The 26116-nt window shown below is 37.1% G+C and overlaps 15 non-coding genes across 15 annotated transcripts; all 15 read left to right on the forward strand.

Annotated features, from left to right (window-relative positions):
- The first annotated feature begins 185 nt into the window (after positions 1 to 185).
- On the forward strand, positions 186 to 257 carry TRNAQ-CUG (transfer RNA glutamine (anticodon CUG)). The gene has a single exon. It is a non-coding gene; the product is annotated as a tRNA-Gln (tRNA).
- A 945-nt stretch (positions 258 to 1202) lies between these two features.
- On the forward strand, positions 1203 to 1274 carry TRNAQ-CUG (transfer RNA glutamine (anticodon CUG)). The gene has a single exon. It is a non-coding gene; the product is annotated as a tRNA-Gln (tRNA).
- A 944-nt stretch (positions 1275 to 2218) lies between these two features.
- Positions 2219 to 2290, forward strand: TRNAQ-CUG (transfer RNA glutamine (anticodon CUG)). The gene has a single exon. It is a non-coding gene; the product is annotated as a tRNA-Gln (tRNA).
- Positions 2291 to 3235: 945 nt separating this feature from the next.
- Positions 3236 to 3307, forward strand: TRNAQ-CUG (transfer RNA glutamine (anticodon CUG)). Its single transcript has one exon. It is a non-coding gene; the product is annotated as a tRNA-Gln (tRNA).
- Positions 3308 to 6285: 2978 nt separating this feature from the next.
- On the forward strand, positions 6286 to 6357 carry TRNAQ-CUG (transfer RNA glutamine (anticodon CUG)). Its single transcript has one exon. It is a non-coding gene; the product is annotated as a tRNA-Gln (tRNA).
- Positions 6358 to 7301: 944 nt separating this feature from the next.
- On the forward strand, positions 7302 to 7373 carry TRNAQ-CUG (transfer RNA glutamine (anticodon CUG)). Its single transcript has one exon. It is a non-coding gene; the product is annotated as a tRNA-Gln (tRNA).
- Positions 7374 to 8318: 945 nt separating this feature from the next.
- Positions 8319 to 8390, forward strand: TRNAQ-CUG (transfer RNA glutamine (anticodon CUG)). Its single transcript has one exon. It is a non-coding gene; the product is annotated as a tRNA-Gln (tRNA).
- A 2977-nt stretch (positions 8391 to 11367) lies between these two features.
- TRNAQ-CUG (transfer RNA glutamine (anticodon CUG)) lies at positions 11368 to 11439 on the forward strand. The gene has a single exon. It is a non-coding gene; the product is annotated as a tRNA-Gln (tRNA).
- A 944-nt stretch (positions 11440 to 12383) lies between these two features.
- On the forward strand, positions 12384 to 12455 carry TRNAQ-CUG (transfer RNA glutamine (anticodon CUG)). The gene has a single exon. It is a non-coding gene; the product is annotated as a tRNA-Gln (tRNA).
- A 945-nt stretch (positions 12456 to 13400) lies between these two features.
- TRNAQ-CUG (transfer RNA glutamine (anticodon CUG)) lies at positions 13401 to 13472 on the forward strand. Its single transcript has one exon. It is a non-coding gene; the product is annotated as a tRNA-Gln (tRNA).
- Positions 13473 to 16452: 2980 nt separating this feature from the next.
- On the forward strand, positions 16453 to 16524 carry TRNAQ-CUG (transfer RNA glutamine (anticodon CUG)). Its single transcript has one exon. It is a non-coding gene; the product is annotated as a tRNA-Gln (tRNA).
- Positions 16525 to 17468: 944 nt separating this feature from the next.
- On the forward strand, positions 17469 to 17540 carry TRNAQ-CUG (transfer RNA glutamine (anticodon CUG)). The gene has a single exon. It is a non-coding gene; the product is annotated as a tRNA-Gln (tRNA).
- Positions 17541 to 18485: 945 nt separating this feature from the next.
- On the forward strand, positions 18486 to 18557 carry TRNAQ-CUG (transfer RNA glutamine (anticodon CUG)). Its single transcript has one exon. It is a non-coding gene; the product is annotated as a tRNA-Gln (tRNA).
- A 2980-nt stretch (positions 18558 to 21537) lies between these two features.
- On the forward strand, positions 21538 to 21609 carry TRNAQ-CUG (transfer RNA glutamine (anticodon CUG)). The gene has a single exon. It is a non-coding gene; the product is annotated as a tRNA-Gln (tRNA).
- Positions 21610 to 24586: 2977 nt separating this feature from the next.
- On the forward strand, positions 24587 to 24658 carry TRNAQ-CUG (transfer RNA glutamine (anticodon CUG)). The gene has a single exon. It is a non-coding gene; the product is annotated as a tRNA-Gln (tRNA).
- The last annotated feature ends 1458 nt before the right edge of the window (positions 24659 to 26116 follow it).

Here is a 26116-nt window from a genome sequence, read left to right on the forward strand (position 1 = left end):
GGTCACAGCTCCTCCCCTTCTCAGTATAGTCCCTGAAACATTTTAGCCCCTGACCCATGTGGTCCTTAATCCAGCCTTAACAATATGCAAATAGATTGGTAGCATTTCAAAGATTTTAAGCACCTCCAGTTTAGTATACAGTTTATTATATGTGGACTGTTACAGCCTGACATTATATGTCAATAGGTTCCATGGTGTAATGGTTAGCACTCTGGACCCTGAATCCAGCGATCCGAGTTCAAATCTCGGTGGGAACTTGTTTAAATATTTATTGTAAAAATAGTAAACAAATATGACACATTATAAAATATGTATGTATTCTCTGCCGATTGGTTTTGGCGATGGACTAGAAATCCATTGGGGTCTCCCAGCGCGTGTTCAAATACTGCCGACTACATTTTGGCTTGCTGGAAAAATGTAATTGAAATAAATTTTAAACCAATACTCAAACATTTTAGAAACCATTCAGTGATCATAAACACCTGTAGAATAAACCAAAAATGCTTCCTTTCTTTGCCATGGGGGTGTGCATACTATTATATTATCATAGTTATGTTATTTGCACCTGATACCAGCAATATTCTCCCATATCATCTAATTTATCAATCTCCTACATGATTTACCATATCACCATGTACTTTAGCTTTCTCTAAAAAAATCATCATATCACCATTTTGGGCAATCACAATCTGGGATGTGAAATCCATTGCTACAGCACTCAAGAAGGTAGCAGAGGGTTTTTCTGGTTTGCCATAAAAAGTTATTTATACATAGAGTTGAAAACAATACACAGGGCGAGAATAACAATGGGGTGGATGGAGCTACAGTCCTCCACATAAAAATAGGCCCATCATCAACTGTACGGTTGGCCATAAATCATAAGTAATAAAATTGTAGTTTTAGTTTTCTCATCAAAGTTTGTTATTTTTCTACTTTTCTGTATTTAGAGAGAAATTGGGGATGACTGTGTAGGCGTTGTACACACCCACTTGGATCTGGCTACATCCACATACCACTGGTCACAGCTCCTCCCCTTCTCAGTATAGTCCCTGAAACATTTTAGCCCCTGACCCATGTGGCCCTTAATCCAGCATTAACAATATGCAAATAGATTGGTAGCATTTCAAAGATTTTAAGCACCTCCAGGTTAGTATACAGTTTATTATATGTGGACTGTTACAGCCTGACATTATATGTCAATAGGTTCCATGGTGTAATGGTTAGCACTCTGGACTCTGAATCCAGCAATCCGAGTTCAAATCTCGGTGGGACCTTGTATAAATATTTATTGTAAAAATATTTAACAAATATGACACATTATAAAATATGTATGTATTCATGGCCGATTGGTTTTGGCGATGGACTAGAAATCCATTGGGGTCTCCCAGCGCGTGTTCAAATACTGACGACTACATTTTGGCTTGCTTGAAAAATGTCATTGAAATAAATTTTAAACCAATACTCAAACGTTTTAGAAACCATTCAGTGATCATAAACGCCTGTAGAATAAACCAAAAATGCTTCCTTTCTTTGCCATGGGGGTGGGCCTACTATTATATTATCATAGTTATGTTATTTGCACCTGATACCAGCAATATTCCCCCATATCATTTAATTTATCAATCTCCTTCATGTTTTACCATATCACCATGTACTTTAGCTTTCTCTAAAAAATCATCATATCACCATTTTGGGCAATCACAATCTGGGATGTGAAATCCATTGCTACAGCACTCAAAAAGGTAACAGAGGGTTTTCCTGGTTTGCCATAAAAAGTTAATTATACATAGAGTTGAAAACAATACACAGGGCGAGAATAACAATGGGGTGGATGGAGCTACAGTCCTCCACTTAAAAATAGGCCCACCATCAACTGTACGGTTGGCCATAAATCATAAGTTTTAAAATTGTAGTTTTAGTTTTCTCATCAAACTATGTTATTTTTCTACTTTTCTGTATTTAGAGAGAAATTGGAGCTGACAGTGTAGGCGTTGTACACACTCACTTGGATCTGGCTACATCCACATAGCACTGGTCACAGCTCCTCCTCTTCTCAGTATAGGCCCTGAAACATTTTAGCCCCTGACCCATGTGGTCCTTAATCCAGCCTTAACAATATGCAAATAGATTGGTAGCATTTCAAAGATTTTAAGCACCTCCAGTTTAGTATACAGTTTATTATATGTGGACTGTTACAGCCTGACATTATATGTCAATAGGTTCCATGGTGTAATGGTTAACACTCTGGACTCTGAATCCAGCGATCCGAGTTCAAATCTCAGTGGGACCTTGTTTAAATATTTATTGTAAAAATAGTTAACAAATATGACACATTATATAATATGTATGTATTCTCTGCCGATTGGTTTTGGCGATGGACTAGAAATCCATTGGGGTCTCCCAGCGCGTGTTCAAATACTGCCGACTACATTTTGGCTTGCTGGAAAAATGTAATTGAAATAAATTTTAAACCAATACTCAAACATTTTAGAAACCATTCAGTGATCATTAACACCTGTAGAATAAACCAAAAATGCTTCCTTTCTTTGCCATGGGGGTGTGCATACTATTATATTATCATAGTTATGTTATTTGCACCTGATACCAGCAATATTCTCCCATATCATCTAATTTATCAATCTCCTACATGATTTACCATATCACCATGTACTTTAGCTTTCTCTAAAAAAATCATCATATCACCATTTTGGGCAATCACAATCTGGGATGTGAAATCCATTCCTACAGCACTCAAAAAGGTAACAGAGGGTTTTTCTGGTTTGCCATAAAAAGTTATTTATACATAGAGTTGAAAACAATACACAGGGCGAGAATAACAATGGGGTGGATGGAGCAACAGTCCTCCACATTAAAATAGGTCCTTCATCAACTGTACGGTTGGCCATAAATCATAAGTACTAAAATTGTAGTTTTAGTTTTCTCATCAAACTATGTTATTTTTCTACTTTTCTGTATTTAGAGAGAAATTGGGGATTACAGTGTAGGCTTTGAACACACCCACTTGGATCTGGCTACATACACATAGCACTGGTCACAGCTCCTCCCCTTCTCAGTATAGTCCCTGAAACATTTTAGCCCCTGACCCATGTGGCCCTTAATCTGGCTTTAAGAATATGCAAATAGTTTGGAAGCAATTCAAAGATTTTAAGCACCTTCAGGTTAGTATACAGTTTATTATATGTGTACCGTTACAGCCTGACATGATATGTCTATAGGTTCCATGGTGTAATGGTTAGCACTCTGGACTCTGAATCCGGTGATCCGAGTTTAAATCTCAGTGGGACCTTGTTTAAATTTTTTGTTGTTAAAAAAAGTAAACAAATATGACACATTATAAAATATGTAAGTATTCGTGGCCGATTGGTTTTGGCGATGGACTAGAATTCCATTGGGGTCTCCGACCGCGTGTTCAAATACTGCCGACTACAATTTGGCTTGCTGGAAAATGTAATTGAAATTAATTTTAAACCAATACTCAAACATTTTAGAAACCATTCAGTGATCATAAACACCTGTAGAATAAACCAAAAATGCTTCCTTTCTTTGCCATGGGGGTGTGCCTACTATTATATTATCATAGTTATGTTATTTGCACCTGATACCAGCAATATTCCCCCATATCATCTAATTTATCAATCTCCTTCATGATTTACCATATCACCATGTACTTTAGCTTTCTCTAAAAAAATCATCATATCACCATTTTGGGCAATCACAATCTGGGATGTGAAATCCATTGCTACAGCACTCAAGAAGGTAGCAGAGGGTTTTTCTGGTTTGCCATAAAAAGTTATTTATACATAGAGTTGAAAACAATACACAGGGCGAGATTAACAATGGGGTGGATGGAGCTACAGTCCTCCACACAAAAAATAGGCCCACCATCAACTGTACGGTTGGCCATAAATCATAAGTATTAAAATTGTAGTTTTAGTTTTGTCATCAAACTATGTTATTTTTCTACTTTTCTGTATTTAGAGAGAAATTGGGGCTGACAGTGTAGGTGTTGTACACACCCACTTGGATCTGGCTACATCCACATAGCACTGGTCACAGCTCCTCCCCTTCTCAGTATAGGCCCTGAAACATTTTAGCCCCTGACCCATGTGGTCCTTAATCCGGCCTTAACAATATGCAAATAGATTGGTAGCATTTCAAAGATTTTAAGCACCTCCAGTTTAGTATACAGTTTATTATATGTGGACTGTTACAGCCCAGCATACTATGTCAATAGGTTCCATGGTGTAATGGTTAGCACTCTCGACTCTGAATCCAGTGATCCGAGTTCAAATCTTAGTGGGACCTTGTATAAATATTTATTGTAAAAATAGTTAACAAATATGACACATTATAAAATATGTATGTATTCGTGGCTGATTGGTTTTGGCGATGGACTAGAAATCTATTGGGGTCTCCCAGCGCGTGATCAAATACTGCCGACTACATTTTGGCTTTGCTGGAAAAATGTCATTGAAATAAATTTTAAACCAATACTCAAACGTTTTAGAAACCATTCAGAGATCATAAACACCTGTAGAATAAACCAAAAATGCTTCCTTTCTTTGCCATGGGGGTGTTCCTACTATTATATTATCATAGTTATGTTATTTGCACCTGATACCAGCAATATTCCCCCATATCATCTAATTTATCAATCTCCTTCATGATTTACCATATCACCAAGTACTTTAGCTTTCTCTAAAAAATCATCATATCACCATTTTGGGCAATCACAATCTGGGATGTGAAATCCATTGCTACAGCACTCAAAAAGGTAACAGAGGGTTTTTCTGGTTTGCCATAAAAAGTTATTTACACATAGAGTTGAAAACAATACACAGGGCGATAGTAACAATGGGGTGGATGGAGCTACAGTCCTCCACATAAAAATAGGCTCACCATCAACTTTACGGTTGGCCATAAATCATAAGTATTAAAATTGTAGTTTTAGTTTCCTCATCAAACTATGTTATTTCTCTACTTTTCTATATTTAGAGAGAAATTGGGGCTGATAGTGTTGGCGTTGTACACACCCACTTGGATCTGGCTACATCCACATAGCACTGGTCACAGCTCCTCCCCTTCTCAGTATATGCCCTGAAACATTTTAGCCCCTGACCCATGTGGCCCTTAATCCGGCCTTAACAATATGCAAATAGTTTGGTAGCATTTCAAAGATTTTAAGCACCTCCAGTTTAGTATACAGTTTATTATATGTGGACTGTTACAGCCAGGCATACTATGTCAATAGGTTCCATGGTGTAATGGTTAGCACTCTGGACTCTGAATCCAGTGATTCCAGTTCAAATCTCAGTGGGAACTTGTTTAAATAATTATTGTAAAAAAGTAAACAAATATGACACATTATAAAATATGTATGTATTCGTGGCCGATTGGTTTTGGCGATGGACTAGAAATCCATTGGGGTCTCCCAGCGCATCTTCAAATACTGCCGACTACATTTTGGCTTGCTGGAAAAATGTCATTGAAATAAATTTTAAACCAATACTCAAACATTTTAGAAACCATTCAGTGATCATAAACACCTGTAGAATAAACCAAAAATGCTTCCTTTCTTTGCCATGGGGGTGTGCCTACTATTATATTATCATAGTTATGTTATTTGCACCTGATACCAGCAATATTCCCCCATATCATCTAATTTATCAATCTCCTTCATGATTTACCATATCACCATGTACTTTAGCTTTCTCTAAAAAATCATCATATCACCATTTTGGGCAATCACAATCTGGGTTGTGAAATCCATTGCTACAGCACTCAAAAAGGTAACAGAGGGTTTTCTGGTTTGCCATAAAAAGTTATTTATACATAGAGTTGAAAACAATACACAGGGAGAGAATAACAATGGGGTGGATGGAGCTACAGTCCTCCACATAAAAATAGGCCCACCATCAACTGTACGGTTGGCCATAAATCATAAGTATTAAAATTGTAGTTTTAGTTTTCTCATCAAACTATGTTATTTTTCTACTTTTCTGTATTTAGAGAGAAATTGGGGCTGACAGTGTAGGCGTTGTACACACCCACTTGGATCTGGCTACATCCACATAGCACTGGTCACAGCTCCTCCCCTTCTCAGTATAGGCCCTGAAACATTTTAGCCCCTGACCCATGTGGTCCTTAATCCGGCCTTAACAATATGCAAATAGATTGGTAGCATTTCAAAGATTTTAAGCACCTCCAGTTTAGTATACAGTTTATTATATGTGGACTGTTACAGCCCGGCATACTATGTTAATAGGTTCCATGGTGTAATGGTTAGCACTCTGGACTCTGAATCCAGCAATCTGAGTTCAAATCTCGGTGGGACCTTGTATAAATATTTATTGTAAAAATATTTAACAAATATGACACATTATAAAATATGTATGTATTCATGGCCGATTGGTTTTGGCGATGGACTAGAAATCCATTGGGGTCTCCCAGCGCGTGTTCAAATACTGATGACTACATTTTGGCTTGCTTGAAAAATGTCATTGAAATAAATTTTAAACCAATACTCAAACGTTTTAGAAACCATTCAGTGATCATAAACGCCTGTAGAATAAACCAAAAATGCTTCCTTTCTTTGCCATGGGGGTGGGCCTACTATTATATTATCATAGTTATGTTATTTGCACCTGATACCAGCAATATTCCCCCATATCATTTAATTTATCAATCTCCTTCATGTTTTACCATATCACCATGTACTTTAGCTTTCTCTAAAAAATCATCATATCACCATTTTGGGCAATCACAATCTGGGATGTGAAATCCATTGGTACAGCACTCAAAAAGGTAACAGAGGGTTTTCCTGGTTTGCCATAAAAAGTTAATTATACATAGAGTTGAAAACAATACACAGGGTGAGAATAACAATGGGGTGGATGGAGCTACAGTCCTCCACTTAAAAATAGGCCCACCATCAACTGTACGGTTGGCCATAAATCATAAGTATTAAAATTGTAGTTTTAGTTTTCTCATCAAACTATGTTATTTTTCTACTTTTCTGTATTTAGAGATAAATTGGAGCTGACAGTGAAGGCGTTGTACACACCCACTTGGATCTGGCTACATCCACATAGCACTGGTCACAGCTCCTCCTCTTCTCAGTATAGGCCCTGAAACATTTTAGCCCCTGACCCATGTGGTCCTTAATCCAGCCTTAACAATATGCAAATAGATTGGTAGCATTTCAAAGATTTTAAGCACCTCCAGTTTAGTATACAGTTTATTATATGTGGACTGTTACAGCCTGACATTATATGTCATTAGGTTCCATGGTGTAATGGTTAGCACTCTGGACTCTGAATCCAGCGATCCGAGTTCAAATCTCGGTGGGACCTTGTTTAAATATTTATTGTAAAAATAGTTAACAAATATGACACATTATATAATACGTATGTATTCTCTGCCGATTGGTTTTGGCGATGGACTAGAAATCCATTGGGGTCTCCCAGCGCGTGTTCAAATACTGCCGACTACATTTTGGCTTGCTGGAAAAATGTAATTGAAATAAATTTTAAACCAATACTCAAACATTTTAGAAACCATTCAGTGATCATAAACACCTGTAGAATAAACCAAAAATGCTTCCTTTCTTTGCCATGGGGGTGTGCATACTATTATATTATCATAGTTATGTTATTTGCACCTGATACCAGCAATATTCTCCCATATCATCTAATTTATCAATCTCCTACATGATTTACCATATCACCATGTACTTTAGCTTTCTCTAAAAAAATCATCATTTCACCATTTTGGGCAATCACAATCTGGGATGTGAAATCCATTCCTACAGCACTCAAAAAGGTAACAGAGGGTTTTTCTGGTTTGCCATAAAAAGTTATTTATACATAGAGTTGAAAACAATACACAGGGCGAGAATAACAATGGGGTGGATGGAGCAACAGTCCTCCACATTAAAATAGGTCCATCATCAACTGTACGGTTGGCCATAAATCATAAGTACTAAAATTGTAGTTTTAGTTTTCTCATCAAACTATGTTATTTTTCTACTTTTCTGTATTTAGAGAGAAATTGGGGATTACAGTGTAGGCTTTGAACACACCCACTTGGATCTGGCTACATACACATAGCACTGGTCACAGCTCCTCCCCTTCTCAGTATAGTCCCTGAAACATTTTAGCCCCTGACCCATGTGGCCCTTAATCTGGCTTTAAGAATATGCAAATAGTTTGGAAGCAATTCAAAGATTTTAAGCACCTTCAGGTTAGTTTACAGTTTATTATATGTGTACCGTTACAGCCTGACATGATATGTCTATAGGTTCCATGGTGTAATGGTTAGCACTCTGGACTCTGAATCCGGTGATCCGAGTTTAAATCTCAGTGGGACCTTGTTTAAATTTTTTGTTGTAAAAAAAGTAAACAAATATGACACATTATAAAATATGTAAGTATTCGTGGCCGATTGGTTTTGGCGATGGACTAGAAATCCATTGGGGTCTCCGACCGCGTGTTCAAATACTGCCGACAACAATTTGGCTTGCTGGAAAATGTAATTGAAATAAATTTTAAACCAATACTCAAACATTTTAGAAACCATTCAGTGATCATAAACACATGTAGAATAAACCAAAAATGCTTCCTTTCTTTGCCATGGGGGTGTGCCTACTATTATATTATCATAGTTATGTTATTTGCACCTGATACCAGCAATATTCCCCCATATCATCTAATTTATCAATCTCCTTCATGATTTACCATATCACCATGTACTTTAGCTTTCTCTAAAAAAATCATCATATCACCATTTTGGGCAATCACAATCTGGGATGTGAAATCCATTGCTACAGCACTCAAGAAGGTAGCAGAGGGTTTTTCTGGTTTGCCATAAAAAGTTATTTATACATAGAGTTGAAAACAATACACAGGGCGAGAATAACAATGGGGTGGATGGAGCTACAGTCCTCCACACAAAAAATAGGCCCACCATCAACTGTACGGTTGGCCATAAATCATAAGTATTAAAATTGTAGTTTTAGTTTTGTCATCAAACTATGTTATTTTTCTACTTTTCTGTATTTAGAGAGAAATTGGGGCTGACAGTGTAGGTGTTGTACACACCCACTTGGATCTGGCTACATCCACATAGCACTGGTCACAGCTCCTCCCCTTCTCAGTATAGGCCCTGAAACATTTTAGCCCCTGACCCATGTGGTCCTTAATCCGGCCTTAACAATATGCAAATAGATTGGTAGCATTTCAAAGATTTTAAGCACCTCCAGTTTAGTATACAGTTTATTATATGTGGACTGTTACAGCCCAGCATACTATGTCAATAGGTTCCATGGTGTAATGGTTAGCACTCTCGACTCTGAATCCAGTGATCCGAGTTCAAATCTTAGTGGGACCTTGTATAAATATTTATTGTAAAAATAGTTAACAAATATGACACATTATAAAATATGTATGTATTCGTGGCCGATTGGATTTGGCGATGGACTAGAAATCTATTGGGGTCTCCCAGCGCGTGATCAAATACTGCCGACTACATTTTGGCTTTGCTGGAAAAATGTCATTGAAATAAATTTTAAACCAATACTCAAACGTTTTAGAAACCATTCAGAGATCATAAACACCTGTAGAATAAACCAAAAATGCTTCCTTTCGTTGCCATGGGGGTGGGCCTACTATTATATTATCATAGTTATGTTATTTGCACCTGATACCAGCAATATTCCCCCATATCATATAATTTATCAATCTCCTTCATGTTTTACCATATCACCATGTACTTTAGCTTTCTCTAAAAAATCATCATATCACCATTTTGGGCAATCACAATCTGGGATGTGAAATCCATTGCTACAGCACTCAAAAAGGTAACAGAGGGTTTTTCTGGTTTGCCATAAAAAGTTATTTACACATAGAGTTGAAAACAATACACAGGGCGATAGTAACAATGGGGTGGATGGAGCTACAGTCCTCCACATAAAAATAGGCTCACCATCAACTTTACGGTTGGCCATAAATCATAAGTATTAAAATTGTAGTTTTAGTTTCCTCATCAAACTATGTTATTTCTCTACTTTTCTATATTTAGAGAGAAATTGGGGCTGATAGTGTTGGCGTTGTACACACCCACTTGGATCTGGCTACATCCACATAGCACTGGTCACAGCTCCTCCCCTTCTCAGTATATGCCCTGAAACATTTTAGCCCCTGACCCATGTGGCCCTTAATCCGGCCTTAACAATATGCAAATAGTTTGGTAGCATTTCAAAGATTTTAAGCACCTCCAGTTTAGTATACAGTTTATTATATGTGGACTGTTACAGCCAGGCATACTATGTCAATAGGTTCCATGGTGTAATGGTTAGCACTCTGGACTCTGAATCCAGTGATTCCAGTTCAAATCTCAGTGGGAACTTGTTTAAATAATTATTGTAAAAAAGTAAACAAATATGACACATTATAAAATATGTATGTATTCGTGGCCGATTGGTTTTGGCGATGGACTAGAAATCCATTGGGGTCTCCCAGCGCATCTTCAAATACTGCCGACTACATTTTGGCTTGCTGGAAAAATGTCATTGAAATAAATTTTAAACCAATACTCAAACATTTTAGAAACCATTCAGTGATCATAAACACCTGTAGAATAAACCAAAAATGCTTCCTTTCTTTGCCATGGGGGTGTGCCTACTATTATATTATCATAGTTATGTTATTTGCACCTGATACCAGCAATATTCCCCCATATCATCTAATTTATCAATCTCCTTCATGATTTACCATATCACCATGTACTTTAGCTTTCTCTAAAAAATCATCATATCACCATTTTGGGCAATCACAATCTGGGTTGTGAAATCCATTGCTACAGCACTCAAAAAGGTAACAGAGGGTTTTCTGGTTTGCCATAAAAAGTTATTTATACATAGAGTTGAAAACAATACACAGGGAGAGAATAACAATGGGGTGGATGGAGCTACAGTCCTCCACATAAAAATAGGCCCACCATCAACTGTACGGTTGGCCATAAATCATAAGTATTAAAATTGTAGTTTTAGTTTTCTCATCAAACTATGTTATTTTTCTACTTTTCTGTATTTAGAGAGAAATTGGGGCTGACAGTGTAGGCGTTGTACACACCCACTTGGATCTGGCTACATCCACATAGCACTGGTCACAGCTCCTCCCCTTCTCAGTATAGGCCCTGAAACATTTTAGCCCCTGACCCATGTGGTCCTTAATCCGGCCTTAACAATATGCAAATAGATTGGTAGCATTTCAAAGATTTTAAGCACCTCCAGTTTAGTATACAGTTTATTATATGTGGACTGTTACAGCCCGGCATACTATGTTAATAGGTTCCATGGTGTAATGGTTAGCACTCTGGACTCTGAATCCAGCAATCTGAGTTCAAATCTCGGTGGGACCTTGTATAAATATTTATTGTAAAAATATTTAACAAATATGACACATTATAAAATATGTATGTATTCATGGCCGATTGGTTTTGGCGATGGACTAGAAATCCATTGGGGTCTCCCAGCGCGTGTTCAAATACTGATGACTACATTTTGGCTTGCTTGAAAAATGTCATTGAAATAAATTTTAAACCAATACTCAAACGTTTTAGAAACCATTCAGTGATCATAAACGCCTGTAGAATAAACCAAAAATGCTTCCTTTCTTTGCCATGGGGGTGGGCCTACTATTATATTATCATAGTTATGTTATTTGCACCTGATACCAGCAATATTCCCCCATATCATTTAATTTATCAATCTCCTTCATGTTTTACCATATCACCATGTACTTTAGCTTTCTCTAAAAAATCATCATATCACCATTTTGGGCAATCACAATCTGGGATGTGAAATCCATTGGTACAGCACTCAAAAAGGTAACAGAGGGTTTTCCTGGTTTGCCATAAAAAGTTAATTATACATAGAGTTGAAAACAATACACAGGGTGAGAATAACAATGGGGTGGATGGAGCTACAGTCCTCCACTTAAAAATAGGCCCACCATCAACTGTACGGTTGGCCATAAATCATAAGTATTAAAATTGTAGTTTTAGTTTTCTCATCAAACTATGTTATTTTTCTACTTTTCTGTATTTAGAGATAAATTGGAGCTGACAGTGAAGGCGTTGTACACACCCACTTGGATCTGGCTACATCCACATAGCACTGGTCACAGCTCCTCCTCTTCTCAGTATAGGCCCTGAAACATTTTAGCCCCTGACCCATGTGGTCCTTAATCCAGCCTTAACAATATGCAAATAGATTGGTAGCATTTCAAAGATTTTAAGCACCTCCAGTTTAGTATACAGTTTATTATATGTGGACTGTTACAGCCTGACATTATATGTCATTAGGTTCCATGGTGTAATGGTTAGCACTCTGGACTCTGAATCCAGCGATCCGAGTTCAAATCTCGGTGGGACCTTGTTTAAATATTTATTGTAAAAATAGTTAACAAATATGACACATTATATAATACGTATGTATTCTCTGCCGATTGGTTTTGGCGATGGACTAGAAATCCATTGGGGTCTCCCAGCGCGTGTTCAAATACTGCCGACTACATTTTGGCTTGCTGGAAAAATGTAATTGAAATAAATTTTAAACCAATACTCAAACATTTTAGAAACCATTCAGTGATCATAAACACCTGTAGAATAAACCAAAAATGCTTCCTTTCTTTGCCATGGGGGTGTGCATACTATTATATTATCATAGTTATGTTATTTGCACCTGATACCAGCAATATTCTCCCATATCATCTAATTTATCAATCTCCTACATGATTTACCATATCACCATGTACTTTAGCTTTCTCTAAAAAAATCATCATTTCACCATTTTGGGCAATCACAATCTGGGATGTGAAATCCATTCCTACAGCACTCAAAAAGGTAACAGAGGGTTTTTCTGGTTTGCCATAAAAAGTTATTTATACATAGAGTTGAAAACAATACACAGGGCGAGAATAACAATGGGGTGGATGGAGCAACAGTCCTCCACATTAAAATAGGTCCATCATCAACTGTACGGTTGGCCATAAATCATAAGTACTAAAATTGTAGTTTTAGTTTTCTCATCAAACTATGTTATTTTTCTACTTTTCTGTATTTAGAGAGAAATTGGGGATTACAGTGTAGGCTTTGAACACACCCACTTGGATCTGGCTACATACACATAGCACTGGTCACAGCTCCTCCCCTTCTCAGTATAGTCCCTGAAACATTTTAGCCCCTGACCCATGTGGCCCTTAATCTGGCTTTAAGAATATGCAAATAGTTTGGAAGCAATTCAAAGATTTTAAGCACCTTCAGGTTAGTTTACAGTTTATTATATGTGTACCGTTACAGCCTGACATGATATGTCTATAGGTTCCATGGTGTAATGGTTAGCACTCTGGACTCTGAATCCGGTGATCCGAGTTTAAATCTCAGTGGGACCTTGTTTAAATTTTTTGTTGTAAAAAAAGTAAACAAATATGACACATTATAAAATATGTAAGTATTCGTGGCCGATTGGTTTTGGCGATGGACTAGAAATCCATTGGGGTCTCCGACCGCGTGTTCAAATACTGCCGACAACAATTTGGCTTGCTGGAAAATGTAATTGAAATAAATTTTAAACCAATACTCAAACATTTTAGAAACCATTCAGTGATCATAAACACATGTAGAATAAACCAAAAATGCTTCCTTTCTTTGCCATGGGGGTGTGCCTACTATTATATTATCATAGTTATGTTATTTGCACCTGATACCAGCAATATTCCCCCATATCATCTAATTTATCAATCTCCTTCATGATTTACCATATCACCATGTACTTTAGCTTTCTCTAAAAAAATCATCATATCACCATTTTGGGCAATCACAATCTGGGATGTGAAATCCATTGCTACAGCACTCAAGAAGGTAGCAGAGGGTTTTTCTGGTTTGCCATAAAAAGTTATTTATACATAGAGTTGAAAACAATACACAGGGCGAGAATAACAATGGGGTGGATGGAGCTACAGTCCTCCACACAAAAAATAGGCCCACCATCAACTGTACGGTTGGCCATAAATCATAAGTATTAAAATTGTAGTTTTAGTTTTGTCATCAAACTATGTTATTTTTCTACTTTTCTGTATTTAGAGAGAAATTGGGGCTGACAGTGTAGGTGTTGTACACACCCACTTGGATCTGGCTACATCCACATAGCACTGGTCACAGCTCCTCCCCTTCTCAGTATAGGCCCTGAAACATTTTAGCCCCTGACCCATGTGGTCCTTAATCCGGCCTTAACAATATGCAAATAGATTGGTAGCATTTCAAAGATTTTAAGCACCTCCAGTTTAGTATACAGTTTATTATATGTGGACTGTTACAGCCCAGCATACTATGTCAATAGGTTCCATGGTGTAATGGTTAGCACTCTCGACTCTGAATCCAGTGATCCGAGTTCAAATCTTAGTGGGACCTTGTATAAATATTTATTGTAAAAATAGTTAACAAATATGACACATTATAAAATATGTATGTATTCGTGGCCGATTGGATTTGGCGATGGACTAGAAATCTATTGGGGTCTCCCAGCGCGTGATCAAATACTGCCGACTACATTTTGGCTTTGCTGGAAAAATGTCATTGAAATAAATTTTAAACCAATACTCAAACGTTTTAGAAACCATTCAGAGATCATAAACACCTGTAGAATAAACCAAAAATGCTTCCTTTCGTTGCCATGGGGGTGGGCCTACTATTATATTATCATAGTTATGTTATTTGCACCTGATACCAGCAATATTCCCCCATATCATATAATTTATCAATCTCCTTCATGTTTTACCATATCACCATGTACTTTAGCTTTCTCTAAAAAATCATCATATCACCATTTTGGGCAATCACAATCTGGGATGTGAAATCCATTGCTACAGCACTCAAAAAGGTAACAGAGGGTTTTTCTGGTTTGCCATAAAAAGTTAATTATACATAGAGTTGAAAACAATACACAGGGCGAGAATAACAATGGGGTGGATGGAGCTACAGTCCTCCACATAAAAATAGGCCAACCATCAACTGTACGGTTGGCCATAAATCATAAGTATTAAAATTGTAGTTTTAGTTTTCTCATCAAACTATGTTATTTTTCTACTTTTCTGTATTTAGAGAGAAATTGGGGCTGACAGTGTAGGCGTTGTACACACCCACTTGGATCTGGCTACATCCACATAGCACTGGTCACAGCTCCTCCCCTTCTTAGTATAGGCCCTGAAACATTTTAGCCCCTGACCCATGTGGTCCTTAATCCGGCCTTAACAATATGCAAATAGATTGGTAGCATTTCAAAGATTTTAAGCACCTCCAGTTTAGTATACAGTTTATTATATGTGGACTGTTACAGCCCGGCTTATTATGCCAATAGGTTCCATGGTGTAATGGTTAGCACTCTGGACTCTGAATCCAGCGATCCGTGTTCAAATCTCAGTGGGACCTTGTATAAATATTTATTGTAAAAATATTTAACAAATATGACACATTATAAAATATGTATGTATTCGTGGAAGATTGGTTTTGGCGATGGACTAGAAATCTTTTGGGGTCTCCCAGCGCGTGATCAAATACTGCCGACTACATTTTGGCTTGCAGGAAAAATGTCATTGAATTAAATTTTAAACCAATACTCAAACATTTTAGAAACCATTCAGTGATCATAAACACCTGTAGAATAAACCAAAAATGCTTCCTTTCTTTGCCATGGGGGTGTGCATACTATTATATTATCATAGTTATGTTATTTGCACCTGATACCAGCAATATTCTCCCATATCATCTAATTTATCAATCTCCTACATGATTTACCATATCACCATGTACTTTAGCTTTCTCTAAAAAAATCATCATATCACCATTTTGGGCAATCACAATCTGGGATGTGAAATCCATTCCTACAGCACTCAAAAAGGTAACAGAGGGTTTTTCTGGTTTGCCATAAAAAGTTATTTATACATAGAGTTGAAAACAATACACAGGGCGAGAATAACAATGGGGTGGATGGAGCAACAGTCCTCCACATTAAAATAGGTCCATCATCAACTGTACGGTTGGCCATAAATCATAAGTACTAAAATTGTAGTTTTAGTTTTCTCATCAAACTATGTTATTTTTCTACTTTTCTGTATTTAGAGAGAAATTGGGGATTACAGTGTAGGCTTTGAACACACCCACTTGGATCTGGCTACATACACATAGCACTGGTCACAGCTCCTCCCCTTCTCAGTATAGGCCCTGAAACATTTTAGCCCCTGACCCATGTGGCCCTTAATCTGGCTTTAAGAATATGCAAATAGTTTGGAAGCACTTCAAAGATTTTAAGCACCTTCAGGTTATTATACAGTTTATTATATGTGAACTGTTACAGCCTGACATGATATGTCTATAGGTTCCATGGTGTAATGGTTAGCACTCTGGACTCTGAATCCGGTGATCCGAGTTTAAATCTCAGTGGGACCTTGTTTAAATTTTTATTGTAAAAAAAGTAAACAAATATGACACATTATAAAATATATAAGTATTCGTGGCCAATTGGTTTTGGCGATGGACTAGAATTCCATTGGGGTCTCCGACCTCGTGTTCAAATACTGCCGACTACAATTTGGCTTGCTGGAAAAATGTCATTGAAATAAATTTTAAACCAATACTCAAACGTTTTAGAAACCTTTCAGAGTTTATAAACACCTGTAGAATAAACCAAAAATGCTTCCTTTCTTTGCCATGGGGGTGGGCCTACTATTATATTATCATAGTTATGTTATTTGCACCTGATACCAGCAATATTCCCCCATATCATATAATTTATCAATCTCCTTTATGTTTTACCATATCACCATGTACTTTAGCTTTCTCTAAAAAATCATCATATCTCCATTTTGGGCAATCACAATCTGGGATGTGAAATCCATTGCTACAGCACTCAAAAAGGTAACAGAGGGTTTTTCTGGTTTGCCATAAAAAGTTAATTGTACATAGAGTTGAAAACAATACACAGGGCGAGAATAACAATGGGGTGGATGGAGCTACAGTCCTCCACATAAAAATAGGCCCACCATCAACTGTACGGTTGGCCATAAATCATAAGTATTAAAATTGTAGTTTTAGTTTTCTCATCAAACTATGTTATTTTTCTACTTTTCTGTATTTAGAGAGAAATTGGGGCTGACAGTGTAGGCGTTGTACACACCCACTTGGATCTGGCTACATCCACATAGCACTGGTCACATCTCCTCCCCTTTTCAGTATAGGCCCTGAAACATTTTAGCCCCTGACCCATGTGGCCCTTAATCCAGCCTTTATAATATGCAAATAGATTGGTAGCATTTCAAAGATTTTAAGCACCTCCAGTTTAGTATACAGTTTATTATATGTGGACTGTTACAGCCTGACATTATATGTCATTAGGTTCCATGGTGTAATGGTTAGCACTCTGGACTCTGAATCCAGCGATCCGAGTTCAAATCTCGGTGGGACCTTGTTTAAATATTTATTGTAAAAATAGTTAACAAATATGACACATTATATAATACGTATGTATTCTCTGCCGATTGGTTTTGGCGATGGACTAGAAATCCATTGGGGTCTCCCAGCGCGTGTTCAAATACTGCCGACTACATTTTGGCTTGCTGGAAAAATGTAATTGAAATAAATTTTAAACCAATACTCAAACATTTTAGAAACCATTCAGTGATCATAAACACCTGTAGAATAAACCAAAAATGCTTCCTTTCTTTGCCATGGGGGTGTGCATACTATTATATTATCATAGTTATGTTATTTGCACCTGATACCAGCAATATTCTCCCATATCATCTAATTTATCAATCTCCTACATGATTTACCATATCACCATGTACTTTAGCTTTCTCTAAAAAAATCATCATTTCACCATTTTGGGCAATCACAATCTGGGATGTGAAATCCATTCCTACAGCACTCAAAAAGGTAACAGAGGGTTTTTCTGGTTTGCCATAAAAAGTTATTTATACATAGAGTTGAAAACAATACACAGGGCGAGAATAACAATGGGGTGGATGGAGCAACAGTCCTCCACATTAAAATAGGTCCATCATCAACTGTACGGTTGGCCATAAATCATAAGTACTAAAATTGTAGTTTTAGTTTTCTCATCAAACTATGTTATTTTTCTACTTTTCTGTATTTAGAGAGAAATTGGGGATTACAGTGTAGGCTTTGAACACACCCACTTGGATCTGGCTACATACACATAGCACTGGTCACAGCTCCTCCCCTTCTCAGTATAGTCCCTGAAACATTTTAGCCCCTGACCCATGTGGCCCTTAATCTGGCTTTAAGAATATGCAAATAGTTTGGAAGCAATTCAAAGATTTTAAGCACCTTCAGGTTAGTTTACAGTTTATTATATGTGTACCGTTACAGCCTGACATGATATGTCTATAGGTTCCATGGTGTAATGGTTAGCACTCTGGACTCTGAATCCGGTGATCCGAGTTTAAATCTCAGTGGGACCTTGTTTAAATTTTTTGTTGTAAAAAAAGTAAACAAATATGACACATTATAAAATATGTAAGTATTCGTGGCCGATTGGTTTTGGCGATGGACTAGAAATCCATTGGGGTCTCCGACCGCGTGTTCAAATACTGCCGACAACAATTTGGCTTGCTGGAAAATGTAATTGAAATAAATTTTAAACCAATACTCAAACATTTTAGAAACCATTCAGTGATCATAAACACATGTAGAATAAACCAAAAATGCTTCCTTTCTTTGCCATGGGGGTGTGCCTACTATTATATTATCATAGTTATGTTATTTGCACCTGATACCAGCAATATTCCCCCATATCATCTAATTTATCAATCTCCTTCATGATTTACCATATCACCATGTACTTTAGCTTTCTCTAAAAAAATCATCATATCACCATTTTGGGCAATCACAATCTGGGATGTGAAATCCATTGCTACAGCACTCAAGAAGGTAGCAGAGGGTTTTTCTGGTTTGCCATAAAAAGTTATTTATACATAGAGTTGAAAACAATACACAGGGCGAGAATAACAATGGGGTGGATGGAGCTACAGTCCTCCACACAAAAAATAGGCCCACCATCAACTGTACGGTTGGCCATAAATCATAAGTATTAAAATTGTAGTTTTAGTTTTGTCATCAAACTATGTTATTTTTCTACTTTTCTGTATTTAGAGAGAAATTGGGGCTGACAGTGTAGGTGTTGTACACACCCACTTGGATCTGGCTACATCCACATAGCACTGGTCACAGCTCCTCCCCTTCTCAGTATAGGCCCTGAAACATTTTAGCCCCTGACCCATGTGGTCCTTAATCCGGCCTTAACAATATGCAAATAGATTGGTAGCATTTCAAAGATTTTAAGCACCTCCAGTTTAGTATACAGTTTATTATATGTGGACTGTTACAGCCCAGCATACTATGTCAATAGGTTCCATGGTGTAATGGTTAGCACTCTCGACTCTGAATCCAGTGATCCGAGTTCAAATCTTAGTGGGACCTTGTATAAATATTTATTGTAAAAATAGTTAACAAATATGACACATTATAAAATATGTATGTATTCGTGGCCGATTGGATTTGGCGATGGACTAGAAATCTATTGGGGTCTCCCAGCGCGTGATCAAATACTGCCGACTACATTTTGGCTTTGCTGGAAAAATGTCATTGAAATAAATTTTAAACCAATACTCAAACGTTTTAGAAACCATTCAGAGATCATAAACACCTGTAGAATAAACCAAAAATGCTTCCTTTCGTTGCCATGGGGGTGGGCCTACTATTATATTATCATAGTTATGTTATTTGCACCTGATACCAGCAATATTCCCCCATATCATATAATTTATCAATCTCCTTCATGTTTTACCATATCACCATGTACTTTAGCTTTCTCTAAAAAATCATCATATCACCATTTTGGGCAATCACAATCTGGGATGTGAAATCCATTGCTACAGCACTCAAAAAGGTAACAGAGGGTTTTTCTGGTTTGCCATAAAAAGTTAATTATACATAGAGTTGAAAACAATACACAGGGCGAGAATAACAATGGGGTGGATGGAGCTACAGTCCTCCACATAAAAATAGGCCAACCATCAACTGTACGGTTGGCCATAAATCATAAGTATTAAAATTGTAGTTTTAGTTTTCTCATCAAACTATGTTATTTTTCTACTTTTCTGTATTTAGAGAGAAATTGGGGCTGACAGTGTAGGCGTTGTACACACCCACTTGGATCTGGCTACATCCACATAGCACTGGTCACAGCTCCTCCCCTTCTTAGTATAGGCCCTGAAACATTTTAGCCCCTGACCCATGTGGTCCTTAATCCGGCCTTAACAATATGCAAATAGATTGGTAGCATTTCAAAGATTTTAAGCACCTCCAGTTTAGTATACAGTTTATTATATGTGGACTGTTACAGCCCGGCTTATTATGCCAATAGGTTCCATGGTGTAATGGTTAGCACTCTGGACTCTGAATCCAGCGATCCGTGTTCAAATCTCAGTGGGACCTTGTATAAATATTTATTGTAAAAATATTTAACAAATATGACACATTATAAAATATGTATGTATTCGTGGAAGATTGGTTTTGGCGATGGACTAGAAATCTTTTGGGGTCTCCCAGCGCGTGATCAAATACTGCCGACTACATTTTGGCTTGCAGGAAAAATGTCATTGAATTAAATTTTAAACCAATACTCAAACATTTTAGAAACCATTCAGTGATCATAAACACCTGTAGAATAAACCAAAAATGCTTCCTTTCTTTGCCATGGGGGTGTGCATACTATTATATTATCATAGTTATGTTATTTGCACCTGATACCAGCAATATTCTCCCATATCATCTAATTTATCAATCTCCTACATGATTTACCATATCACCATGTACTTTAGCTTTCTCTAAAAAAATCATCATATCACCATTTTGGGCAATCACAATCTGGGATGTGAAATCCATTCCTACAGCACTCAAAAAGGTAACAGAGGGTTTTTCTGGTTTGCCATAAAAAGTTATTTATACATAGAGTTGAAAACAATACACAGGGCGAGAATAACAATGGGGTGGATGGAGCAACAGTCCTCCACATTAAAATAGGTCCATCATCAACTGTACGGTTGGCCATAAATCATAAGTACTAAAATTGTAGTTTTAGTTTTCTCATCAAACTATGTTATTTTTCTACTTTTCTGTATTTAGAGAGAAATTGGGGATTACAGTGTAGGCTTTGAACACACCCACTTGGATCTGGCTACATACACATAGCACTGGTCACAGCTCCTCCCCTTCTCAGTATAGGCCCTGAAACATTTTAGCCCCTGACCCATGTGGCCCTTAATCTGGCTTTAAGAATATGCAAATAGTTTGGAAGCACTTCAAAGATTTTAAGCACCTTCAGGTTATTATACAGTTTATTATATGTGAACTGTTACAGCCTGACATGATATGTCTATAGGTTCCATGGTGTAATGGTTAGCACTCTGGACTCTGAATCCGGTGATCCGAGTTTAAATCTCAGTGGGACCTTGTTTAAATTTTTATTGTAAAAAAAGTAAACAAATATGACACATTATAAAATATATAAGTATTCGTGGCCAATTGGTTTTGGCGATGGACTAGAATTCCATTGGGGTCTCCGACCTCGTGTTCAAATACTGCCGACTACAATTTGGCTTGCTGGAAAAATGTCATTGAAATAAATTTTAAACCAATACTCAAACGTTTTAGAAACCTTTCAGAGTTTATAAACACCTGTAGAATAAACCAAAAATGCTTCCTTTCTTTGCCATGGGGGTGGGCCTACTATTATATTATCATAGTTATGTTATTTGCACCTGATACCAGCAATATTCCCCCATATCATATAATTTATCAATCTCCTTTATGTTTTACCATATCACCATGTACTTTAGCTTTCTCTAAAAAATCATCATATCTCCATTTTGGGCAATCACAATCTGGGATGTGAAATCCATTGCTACAGCACTCAAAAAGGTAACAGAGGGTTTTTCTGGTTTGCCATAAAAAGTTAATTGTACATAGAGTTGAAAACAATACACAGGGCGAGAATAACAATGGGGTGGATGGAGCTACAGTCCTCCACATAAAAATAGGCCCACCATCAACTGTACGGTTGGCCATAAATCATAAGTATTAAAATTGTAGTTTTAGTTTTCTCATCAAACTATGTTATTTTTCTACTTTTCTGTATTTAGAGAGAAATTGGGGCTGACAGTGTAGGCGTTGTACACACCCACTTGGATCTGGCTACATCCACATAGCACTGGTCACATCTCCTCCCCTTTTCAGTATAGGCCCTGAAACATTTTAGCCCCTGACCCATGTGGCCCTTAATCCAGCCTTTATAATATGCAAATAGATTGGTAGCATTTCAAAGATTTTAAGCACCTCCAGTTTAGTATACAGTTTATTATATGTGGACTGTTACAGCCTGGCATAATATGTTAATAGGTTCCATGGTGTAATGGTTAGCACTCTGGACTCAGAGTCCAGTGATCCGAGTTCAAATCTTGGTGGGACCTTGTTTAAATATTTATTGTAAAAAAAGGAAACAAATATGACACATTATAAAATATGTAAGTATAAGTGGCCGATTGGTTTTGGCGATGGACTAGAAATCCATTGGGTTCTCCCACCGCTTGTTCAAATACTGCCGACTACAATTTGGCTTGCTGGAAAAATGTAATTGAAATAAATTTTAAACCAATACTCAAACATTTTAGAAACCATTCAGTGATCATAAACACCTGTAGAATAAACCAAAAATGCTTCCTTTCTTTGCCTTGGTGGTGTGCCTACTATTATATTATCATAGTTATGTTATTTGCACCTGATACCAGCAATATTCCCCCATATCATATAATTTATCAATCTCCTTCATGTTTTACCATATCACCATGTACTTTAGCTTTCTCTAAAAAATCATCATATCACCATTTTGGGCAATCACAATCTGGGATGTGAAATCCATTGCTACAGCACTCAAAAAGGTAACAGAGGGTTTTTCTGGTTTGCCATAAAAAGTTAATTATACATAGAGTTGAAAACAATACACAGGGCGAGAATAACAATGGGGTGGATGGAGCTACAGTCCTCCACATAAAAATAGGCCAACCATCAACTGTACGGTTGGCCATAAATCATAAGTATTAAAATTGTAGTTTTAGTTTTCTCATCAAACTATGTTATTTTTCTACTTTTCTGTATTTAGAGAGAAATTGGGGCTGACAGTGTAGGCGTTGTACACACCCACTTGGATCTGGCTACATCCACATAGCACTGGTCACAGCTCCTCCCCTTCTTAGTATAGGCCCTGAAACATTTTAGCCACTGACCCATGTGGTCCTTAATCCGGCCTTAACAATATGCAAATAGATTGGTAGCATTTCAAAGATTTTAAGCACCTCCAGTTTAGTATACAGTTTATTATATGTGGACTGTTACAGCCCGGCTTATTATGTCAATAGGTTCCATGGTGTAATGGTTAGCACTCTGGACTCTGAATCCAGCGATCCGTGTTCAAATCTCAGTGGGACCTTGTATAAATATTTATTGTAAAAATATTTAACAAATATGACACATTATAAAATATGTATGTATTCGTGGAAGATTGGTTTTGGCGATGGACTAGAAATCTTTTGGGGTCTCCCAGCGCGTGATCAAATACTGCCGACTACATTTTGGCTTGCAGGAAAAATGTCATTGAATTAAATTTTAAACCAATACTCAAACATTTTAGAAACCATTCAGTGATCATAAACACCTGTAGAATAAACCAAAAATGCTTCCTTTCTTTGCCATGGGGGTGTGCATACTATTATATTATCATAGTTATGTTATTTGCACCTGATACCAGCAATATTCTCCCATATCATCTAATTTATCAATCTCCTACATGATTTACCATATCACCATGTACTTTAGCTTTCTCTAAAAAAATCATCATATCACCATTTTGGGCAATCACAATCTGGGATGTGAAATCCATTCCTACAGCACTCAAAAAGGTAACAGAGGGTTTTTCTGGTTTGCCATAAAAAGTTATTTATACATAGAGTTGAAAACAATACACAGGGCGAGAATAACAATGGGGTGGATGGAGCAACAGTCCTCCACATTAAAATAGGTCCATCATCAACTGTACGGTTGGCCATAAATCATAAGTACTAAAATTGTAGTTTTAGTTTTCTCATCAAACTATGTTATTTTTCTACTTTTCTGTATTTAGAGAGAAATTGGGGATTACAGTGTAGGCTTTGAACACACCCACTTGGATCTGGCTACATACACATAGCACTGGTCACAGCTCCTCCCCTTCTCAGTATAGGCCCTGAAACATTTTAGCCCCTGACCCATGTGGCCCTTAATCTGGCTTTAAGAATATGCAAATAGTTTGGAAGCACTTCAAAGATTTTAAGCACCTTCAGGTTATTATACAGTTTATTATATGTGAACTGTTACAGCCTGACATGATATGTCTATAGGTTCCATGGTGTAATGGTTAGCACTCTGGACTCTGAATCCGGTGATCCGAGTTTAAATCTCAGTGGGACCTTGTTTAAATTTTTATTGTAAAAAAAGTAAACAAATATGACACATTATAAAATATATAAGTATTCGTGGCCAATTGGTTTTGGCGATGGACTAGAATTCCATTGGGGTCTCCGACCTCGTGTTCAAATACTGCCGACTACAATTTGGCTTGCTGGAAAAATGTCATTGAAATAAATTTTAAACCAATACTCAAACGTTTTAGAAACCTTTCAGAGTTTATAAACACCTGTAGAATAAACCAAAAATGCTTCCTTTCTTTGCCATGGGGGTGGGCCTACTATTATATTATCATAGTTATGTTATTTGCACCTGATACCAGCAATATTCCCCCATATCATATAATTTATCAATCTCCTTTATGTTTTACCATATCACCATGTACTTTAGCTTTCTCTAAAAAATCATCATATCTCCATTTTGGGCAATCACAATCTGGGATGTGAAATCCATTGCTACAGCACTCAAAAAGGTAACAGAGGGTTTTTCTGGTTTGCCATAAAAAGTTAATTGTACATAGAGTTGAAAACAATACACAGGGCGAGAATAACAATGGGGTGGATGGAGCTACAGTCCTCCACATAAAAATAGGCCCACCATCAACTGTACGGTTGGCCATAAATCATAAGTATTAAAATTGTAGTTTTAGTTTTCTCATCAAACTATGTTATTTTTCTACTTTTCTGTATTTAGAGAGAAATTGGGGCTGACAGTGTAGGCGTTGTACACACCCACTTGGATCTGGCTACATCCACATAGCACTGGTCACATCTCCTCCCCTTTTCAGTATAGGCCCTGAAACATTTTAGCCCCTGACCCATGTGGCCCTTAATCCAGCCTTTATAATATGCAAATAGATTGGTAGCATTTCAAAGATTTTAAGCACCTCCAGTTTAGTATACAGTTTATTATATGCGGACTGTTACAGCCTGGCATAATATGTTAATAGGTTCCATGGTGTAATGGTTAGCACTCTGGACTCAGAGTCCAGTGATCCGAGTTCAAATCTTGGTGGGACCTTGTTTAAATATTTATTGTAAAAAAAGTAAACAAATATGACACATTATAAAATATGTAAGTATAAGTGGCCGATTGGTTTTGGCGATGGACTAGAAATCCATTGGGTTCTCCCACCGCTTGTTCAAATACTGCCGACTACAATTTGGCTTGCTGGAAAAATGTAATTGAAATAAATTTTAAACCAATACTCAAACATTTTAGAAACCATTCAGTGATCATAAACACCTGTAGAATAAACCAAAAATGCTTCCTTTCTTTGCCTTGGTGGTGTGCCTACTATTATATTATCATAGTTATGTTATTTGCACCTGATACCAGCAATATTCCCCCATATCATCTAATTTATCAATCTCTTTCATGATTTACCATATCACCATGTACTTTAGCTTTCTCTAAAAAAATCATCATATCACCATTTTGGGCAATCACAATCAGGGATGTG

The sequence above is a fragment of the Taudactylus pleione genome, unplaced genomic scaffold (genome assembly GCF_031769625.1).
Source record: "Taudactylus pleione unplaced genomic scaffold, aTauple2 ptg000085l, whole genome shotgun sequence".
NCBI classification, from domain to species: domain Eukaryota; kingdom Metazoa; phylum Chordata; class Amphibia; order Anura; family Myobatrachidae; genus Taudactylus; species Taudactylus pleione.